Here is a 9,516-nt window from a genome sequence, read left to right on the forward strand (position 1 = left end):
TGCTGCGTTGAAATATGACTGTGGTTTATTACTGCGTATGGTAGAACAGTGTATTGTTGCGTTGAAATATGACTGTGGTTTATTACTGCGTATGGTAGAACAGTGTATTGCTGCGTTGAAATATGATTGTGTCTTATTACTGCGTATGGTAGAACTGTGTATTGCTGCATTTTTATTATATCGCTCAGTTTTTAAGAAGATACCTCAGTCTTATTATTCGCTCACTTTTTATTGTAAGAACTGCCTCATCAAATTCCCAATCAAGATCGCACACAACAAGAGGCTCCATAGGATACATAATTTGAACAACTGCGTCTTGTTCAATCTCATCTTCTTTCAGTGGCTGATAAAAATGAAGTAGGCAATACTCATACTTCTTAATCTGTTCCAGTTTCAACTGTTTCAAAGCAGCTCTTCGCTGTGTACACTGCAAAGTAACGATTTGAGTTTTCAACCGCTCAACTGAACTAAGCCTGTCTTCAAATGGAATGTACGGAACCCAATTCGTTTTCATTTCCTTCACTGGTACGCAGTCTCTAATCACTGCGACACCGCATCCCCATCTCCATTTTCCGGCCTTTGGAAATGATGGGAGGAGTCAAACGTTCCTCTGATGCGTTCCATTCATAGCAAACAGAAAGTATATTCGTGTTGAAGCGTTGATGCGTTCCTTTTCTCAGTTGCTTCTGGTTATACGTTGCTCTCCCATATACAACAGCTATTTCAAGTGTTGAAGTGTTGAAGTGTTCCTCTGATGCACTTCCTTTCATAGCAAACAGAAAGTATATTCAACTATTGAAGCGTTGATGCGTTCCTACATGGTATGCTTGTGATATGTTGTTTTATGAAGTTATTGGGACTCAGAAAATTCCTTTACAAGCTGTCGAAGCCATCACACTTCCAAATTTTAATTGAAATTGTGTTTGGAAATGAGAGCCTTTTGCACCTCTGTTTGATTATGGTAAATGATTTGCGCAATTTGACTATGCATATAACCAAATGACTTGCGCAGTTTGTTTATGTATATGACTTTAAACCTGATTCATCTCAAAAAGTTTGAGAATGACAAGAGAAATGATTTTAATGGCAGTATAATGTGTGCCATTGATATGTATTTATGATGGCAGTTTTTGTATTGTAAGCAGTTTTTCAAAGGGGTTATATAAGCAGGTTCAAAAGCATTCAAAGTCATATCAGTCAGAACATTTGCACAGTTTGTTTTTATGCTGTATTGAAGCACAAAGTGCTATAATATTTCAAAGAAATTCTGATGCCTTCTGTCACACATTAAAGGGATTTGAAGGCTGTAACGTAAGGAAAGTTTTTCTATCAGCAGATATATTTTGTTACAGTATGCATTCAAGAGAAAGAAGAAGTTATTTCAAAGGCAGGGGGGGCAGACACCCTCAAGAAGAAAAGGCAGACTTACATTGCATTCGCTGCAAACAAAATGGATCTCATGATGCTTCTACATGCAAGCTACCATGGGAAAAGATTGAGCAGAGAAGAAATCAAGCAGAAAGGTAAAACTGATGACACAGACAAAGGTAAAGCACCTGAATCTGCTCACTATATTGAGGCACAATGTAACATTGGAGTAAATGAAGATCTGTTTAATGCTTCACTTACTTCTTCGAAAAATGACTGGTTGCTTGATTCAGGAGCAACCTGTCATATGACTCATAGGAAAGATTTTTTTGAAGATTTTACTGATAATGTTGATGGAGCAGTATACTTTGCAGATCAGTCAAAAATCAAGCCATCAAGGCTTGGCACAGTCAGGCTTAAATTGCCTGGTCTTCCAGACTTTCTTCTGGATCATGTTCTATATCTCCCACAGCTCAAGAGAAACTTGTTGTCCCTGGTCCACATCCGCCAGCAAGGTCACTCCATTCATATGTTTGATGGAAAGCTTGAGGTAAGAAAGGCATCTGACCATTCACTTGTCATGAGGGGTATAGAAGAAGAAAGACTTCTTAAACTGCAAGGAACCTCTGCTCATGCACAACATTTTTCATATATTTCTCATCATGATGAAGGTACACTTCCATCAAGTTTATTATGGCATGCTAGATTTGGACATTTAAACTATGATAGTCTCCGCTTGTTGAAGAAAAATGGTGTTGCTGGTTTGCCTACAATTCCTAGAAAACATAAACAATGTGATGCTTGCATTCTAGGAAAGCATAGCAAACAGTCTTTTCATGATTCACATTCAAGAGCACATAGGAAGCTTGAACTTATTCATTCAGATTTATGTGGTCCAATGCTTGTTCCTTCTGCAAATGGAAATAAGTATATCATGACATTTATTGATGATTACACCAGAATGTGTTGGGTTTACTTATTGAAGAACAAATCTGATGCTTTTCAAACATTCAAGAATTTTCATAAATGGATTGAAAATGATGCACAATCTCATATTGGGTCTATTCGCACTGATAATGGAAAATAATATACATCAAATGAATTTGAACACTATCTTCGCCAACATGGGATTAAACATCAAACAACTGTGCCTTATAATCCTCAACATAATGGTGTAGCTGAAAGAATGAACAGAACAATTTTGAATATGGTACGATCCATGCTTTTCTTCAAAAATGTAAAGACAATGTTTTGGGCTGATGCTGTTCTATGTGCTGCATATATAAAGAATAGATGTCCATCTAGTGCTATAAGAAACAAGACTCCTTATGAATTGTGGTATGGACATGTTCCTTCGGTAAAACATCTCAGGATATTTGGTTCCACCTGTTATGCTTTAATACCAAAGGTACATAAAAACAAAATTGGTGCTAGAAGTCGTAAGTGTATCTTCCTAGGGTATTCAAACACATCTAAAGCATACCGCCTTTATGATGAAGTAAATAAAAAGTTTGTTTTATCTAGAGATGTCATTTTTCTTGAATCATCCAAATCTGACAGTGTTGTTGAGCGGCAACCTGATCGCTTGGATAGATTCACAAAACCAAAATCATTTCAAGAGTTTGATAATCAGATTCCACATGTTGAAGGGGGGATTCCTATACTAGATCAACATGTGGAATCTTCTTCTGAAGAACAATCTCCCCTGCATGACACTCCAACAACGGATGATGCTTTAAGTGATGTAATTGATAGAATTGGGAGACTCAATCTTGATTCAGACCCAACTCAATCAACAGAACAGCCTGGACCATCTCAGAAAGGTCCCCCAAAGTGGCTGACAAAGACACTTGAAAGTGTTCATCCTGATGAAATTGGAAAAACAGGAACCAGAAATACAAACCGACAAGATGGAGGTGATGTAGATAACTCTAATTCACCTGTACATATGGATGTTACTTATGATTGTGAATTGAACTTGTCTACAGATTTTGAACCAACTTCCTTAAAAGAAGCTGCTTCTCATGATGAATGGAAAGAAGTGATGCAGAAGGAGTATGATGCCCTCATAAAGAATGGCACTTGGAAGCTAGTTGATCCTCCATTTGGAACCAAACCAATTGGCTGCAAGTGGGTCTACAAGAACAAGTACAAAGCTGATGGCTCACTTGACAAGCACAAAGCTAGGCTTGTGGCAAAAGGTTTTGCACAGAAGGAAGGGGTCGATTATGAGGAAACTTTTGCTCCCACAGCAAAATGGGCCACCATCCGGACACTCTTTGCACTAGCTGCTCAGAAAGGTTGGAAATTCCATCAAATGGATGTAAAAGCTGCATTCTTGAATGGAGATCTAAAAGAGAATGTTTTTATGTCCCAGCCTGAAGGATTTGTTGTGAAAGGACATGAACACAAAGTATGCAAACTTGTGAAGTCCTTGTATGGCCTCAAACAAGCACCACGAGCTTGGTATGAAAAACTAACTGAGCATCTTCTGAAACTCAACTTCAAACATTTTGATCTTGATGATGCAACTTTATTTGTCAAGAAAGTTGGCAAAACAGTTGTATATCTTGTGGTATATGTAGATGATCTTTTAATGACAGGGAACAATGAAAGCTATATTGCATCCATAAAGAAAGAATTAGGAATTTTTTTTGAAATGACTGATTTGGGCTATGTTCATTACTATCTTGGCATTGAAGTAACCCAACATCCAAAGTCCATATTTCTTTCTCAAAGGAAATACATTAGAGATTTGTTAAACATATTTGGCATGACAGAGTGCAATCCCCTTTCTACTCCAATGGAACAAAACTTGAAGCTCACATCTATTGAAGGAAAGGAATTTGAGGATGCAACAAAGTAGAGACAGCTTGTAGGAAGTCTCATCTACCTCACTACTACCAGACCAGACATTTCATTTGCTGTTGGAATCCTCTCCAGGTTTATGCAAAAGCCTTGTGAGGGACATTGGTCTGCTGCAAAAAGAGTTCTAAGGTACTTGAAGGGAACTCAAGACCTTGGAATCAAGTATACACAGGTGGACGACTTCAACTTGATTAGATACTCTGATTCAGACTTCGATGGGGACAAATAAACTGGGGTATCTACTTCAGGATATGCTATGAGTCTTGGATCAGGAGCTGTCTCCTGGAGATCACGCAAACAATCAGTACCAGCAGATTCCACAACAGAAGCAGAATATGTGGCAGCAGCTGAAGCAACGAAAGAAATTGTGTGGCTCAGGAAAATTCTTGAAGATTTGCAGGTAAAACAAATACAATCAACTCCACTCATGATTGATAACACATCTGCAATAAAGTTGGCCAAGAACCCAAAGTTCCATGATCGTACTAAGCACATCAATACTAAATATCATCTGATCCGACATCATGTTGAGGCCAAAACAATCCATCTCCGTCATTGTTCCACAAACGAGCAAATTGCAGACATCTTCACCAAAGCGCTTGGAAGAGAAAAGCTTGAAAGATTCAGAATGATGCTTGGACTCACCAACATCCCTTCAAATTAAGGGGGGGAATGTTGACACCTAATCCGAAACGGATGGGTGAACTGGACAGTCATCTAGAAGATGAACTGATCCATCATATGTATGTATATAAATAATGTGTTAGTTAATGAATAAAATCAATCAGTTTTGTCTCTCGTTCAATGTGGAGTTACCCTGGCCTGACAAAATCCAATAAGAGATGTTGGTAATAGGAAACGAGCTTATCTTCAATATGGACATGTTTTAGAGTTTGATGCCTACCGAAATTCTTAGGGAGGAGATTTTATTTTTACTTTTGTGATTAAGTATTTAGAAATGGAAAATTTTAGAATTTTTCGCACCTTCTTTGAGCCATATTATGCATGATTTCTAATGCCAGAGAATCTCATCCTAATTTTTCTGATCTTCGAGATGAGTGATGAGGGTTTCTTCCTTTGTCACAATTCCTTTTGATCTATCACCCATGATGATTGTTTGTTTTATTTCTTGGATGCATTCTTGAAGAGCTCACTAATCATGTAAGATGTTCCTAAATTCATTCTTATTCCATATTTTCCCAAATTCATTCTTATTCCATATTATGATGCAGAGTTCCAGATATTTGAGTTTTTGCTAAAAGGACTTCATGGGAAGGAAAGCTTGTATATGAAGGATCATTTAGAATATAAATGCTTAAAAAAAAATGAGACCTTCAAAGCAACAATAAAAGAGGAATAAATCAATTCTAACACTTTGCTCCAACACTACTTCTCATGAAACACACTTTCTACATTTAATTTCTCCTTCAATACAATTTCTACTTTACTATACAACTCTTTAATATAAAATTTATTTCATTATCATGTAATTATGTTAGTAATATCTAATCATTTCCTAAGACAACTTTTACTTAATTATCATCGATTACATTTATAAATTTATTTACTAAATCTCTTAACTTTTATATTTATATTTATATAATTGTCAAAATATTTATTTATATTAATTATACATAATAGTATGTATAAATACGGGATTGATAGAATTTTTTCAGTTTAAATTATGAAAGATTAAATATTTATAAATATATGGAAGTGGTAATTATATTAATTTTGATATATAGATATTTTTTATATAATTTTTTAAAAATAAATAAAAATAAATACTTATATATACAAGTATATATTGGTTATAAATAAATTTAAATTTAAGATTCAATTATTAAATCCTATTTTATATATTATCATTGTTTTAATATTTTCTAAATTAAACCCCTTTAACAACTGATTGATAAATTAACTTTAATATATATTTACGTTGTTATATATATATAAACAAGCATAACATTCCACGAAAAAAAACCAATTCTATTTTACACTCTATAAAATTATTTTAAAACATAAAATTAAATAAAATAAAAAATAAATAATTTAAAAAAATATGAGAGATAACTTAAAAAAAAATTAAAACCCATCAAAATGTATTTCAAATTAAAAAATTGTTAACATTACTATTGAAGAAAGATGGTTCGGATTTTCCACACTATTACTTAAATTTTGTGGACAATTGGACGGAAGAGGAGTCTTCACCAAAACTGTGAATGAACCATACTCAATATTAATTTATTAATATATAAATTCATTATCATTTTTTTTATTTTAAATTTGATCTTTATTGATGATGATGATGATGATGGTTAACGTCCGCTGAGACCAAATAATGGTCTATTGGACCTAAAGAAACAAAATATCTATTTTGATTTAAGATTTTATTCCTATGCTCAAAAAGCTTGGAGAGAAGCCTCCCGAGCTCACTATAATTTTGACATTGTAAAAGGCTAGGAAGGTCAGTATTGTAACAAAGATTGTGAAACTGAGATCTAATGTGGTTATACGAGGGGCACTCTAAGAGGAAGTGGTTTTCATCCTCAATGTTCCCATTCTCACATATATGGCAGATCCTTTCCGTCCATGGCGTTTTAGGAACTGCCCAACGACCTGTTTCACTATGGAGCTCATGAGAATTCGTTCTAATCTTTGCAATATTAATTTTCTTCTTTGAGCTAGTTAAAATAGAGAGATACTTTTGATCTTCTAGGGTGGGGTTGATGACCTTCTTATAATAACTTAATTTTCTTTTAGCCGCTAAGTCTTTCTCACACCACATTTTTTCTTTGAACTTAGAAGTAACAATATCTTTAATGTTATTTATGTTTTGCAATGCATCATTTTCGTTGATCTCCCAATAGTTTAACCAAGCCCTTGTGTCTTTATGCCACCCTCGATTGAGCCTTAGGTGGTTTTGGCTAGAATTTAAACCTAGCTTAGGAAGTCTATGATCGTCTATGTTACTGATTTTGTGCTTGTACAACAGAAACCTAAGCATAGCTAGGCTCTCAATAGGGGAAAGACCTGCTTCTATAAGGAGAATAGGATAGGGTGTATTACTTTTAATTTTCAGGTTATAAGTTATAAAACGCTTCTGTATTTGCTCAATCTTTCTCCATGATTCTCTGGAGATGCTGCAACCCCAAACCTCACAGCCATATAAGATAACAGGAGTGACTAAAGTTTCAAAGAGGAACTTCTTTTTATCCCACATTACAAGGTTTGCTATTTTACAATTATTTTCAAGACCAAAGTAATCTTTCCACCCCCAATTAATCCTTTTCTCAATGCTATGGTTCCAGTTGAGCTTGTGATGAATATCAATTCCTAGGTACTTGTAAGAATACACTTCCTCCAAGTTATTATTGTCATACATAAAAATTAGCGTAAGTGTCCTTCTTGGATTTGATAATCATAACTTTTGTTTTGTCAGTGTTAATAGTCGTACCCATGGTAGAGCAGAAATCCTTAACAAGCCTGAGTTGCTTATTAAGATCAGATGGGCACCTTGCCAAAAGAACAATATCGTCAGCATAAAGAAGAAGGATGACGACTATCCCAACTAAGATCGTGCCACCACATCCTGCTTCCTCTAAATATCCTTTGAGCTTATCGATGTAAATGCCAAATAGTGTAGGGGAGAGGGGGCAACCTTGTTTAACTCCAATGTTACACTTAATAACTTTCGACCACCATTCATTGCTCTTTAGCTTGGAAATTACATTCTCGTATAACCTTATAGCGGCAGCTCTCAACTCGAGAGGAACCTTTAACTCTTCTAATCTATTCCAAAGGTTGTATCTAGGAACCGTATCGAAAGCCTTTCTAAAGTCCACAAAGCAACAAAATAAATTGGATTTATCATTACGATATTCCTCCGCAATGATCCTAAGCGTAACAAGGTGGTTTGCTGTTGAGTGATGCCTTCTGAAACCTGCTTGGGTTTTAGCCCGCTTACCTTCACTTTCAAGCCATATGCTTAACTCCTTTTCCAAAATACTACCATATAACTTGGCTAAGAGAGGGCTGATCATAATTGTTCGATAATTAGAGGGGTTATTTGTATCTCCACTTTTAAAAATAGGGATAATGAGGCTCTCAATCCAAGGTTTAGGGAACCCTTGCCTGACTGCTTGATTGAAAAGCTTGTGGATGTGGGGGATGAGGACAGGACCTCCAATTTTTAAGATTTCTGCTTGGTAACCTTCAATGTCCTTAGCTTTCCCATTAGCGAGGCGATTAACCCCAAACTTAATGTCTTCTAAAGAGAAAACTTCTTTCGTTGTGAGAAGGGTTTCCAAATTATCAATGACATTTGGAGATTCATAAAGATTTTTAAGATAGGAATTCCAATCGTGAAGAGCAATTTTATTATTATCCTTAGTCTTCCTAGTTAGAATCTGCCTCCAAAATTTCTGAGGAGCTACCTTAGAGAGGTGTAAGAGATTCTCTTGTCTTTGACGAATGTACTGCCTCTTTTTCCTTTTAGTTAGGGCTTTGTATATTTTTATGTTGTCCATTTTAAGAGATTCATCAACAGCTTCCTTAATTGCTCTCCTTGCACTTTTACAATCTTTGTCATACCATGCATTGGTTTTGCTATTTCTTTTATTATTTGAAACTTCAATTGAGAACTTGTTAATAGAATATGAGAGGGTTGTAGTAAAATTATGATAGAGGTCTTCTATGTTGTCTATATTAGATAAATGAAGCAAATTAGTTTTTAATTCATTTAGAAAGAGATCATTTTTATTTCTATCAAATATTAAGTTCTTTTGGCTATAAGTATTATTTTCTATGGGAACTCTATGCATGACAAAATTGAGAGTTATAAGTAAAGGCCTATGATCAGAGTCAGGTTCGTGGTTGTTTAAGATGTCAAAATTTATTATTTCATTGTATAATGGGAGATCGGAAATAACGTAGTCTACCACACTGCTACCAAGTCCATGGATGCAGGTCATCTTGCTAGAATTGGGCCACTTCTTTAGACTGTTGCAAATTATGAGATCCTGAGCACTACAAAGCTTGACTAGCTCCGACCCAAACAAATTTTCCCCGAGATCTTCAGAGTTCCTTTTGTACCTGCTAGCCAGAGTAGGGTCTTCGTCTAACCATAGAGGATTAGGGTTGGAATGATTGCTTAGAATAATAGCTTGGTTGTTTGAAGTTCGAGCATTAAAGTCACCTATTAAAAGGATATTATCGTCATTCCTTAGGCTATAAATATCATTCTCTAAACCATTGTAAGGGTTAGTTTTATCTAGATTC

This window comes from Pinus tabuliformis, chromosome J, assembly GCF_031772625.1.
Source record: "Pinus tabuliformis cultivar Carrire ecotype Pingquan chromosome J, CPIR1, whole genome shotgun sequence".
Taxonomy (NCBI): Eukaryota; Viridiplantae; Streptophyta; class Pinopsida; order Pinales; family Pinaceae; genus Pinus; species Pinus tabuliformis.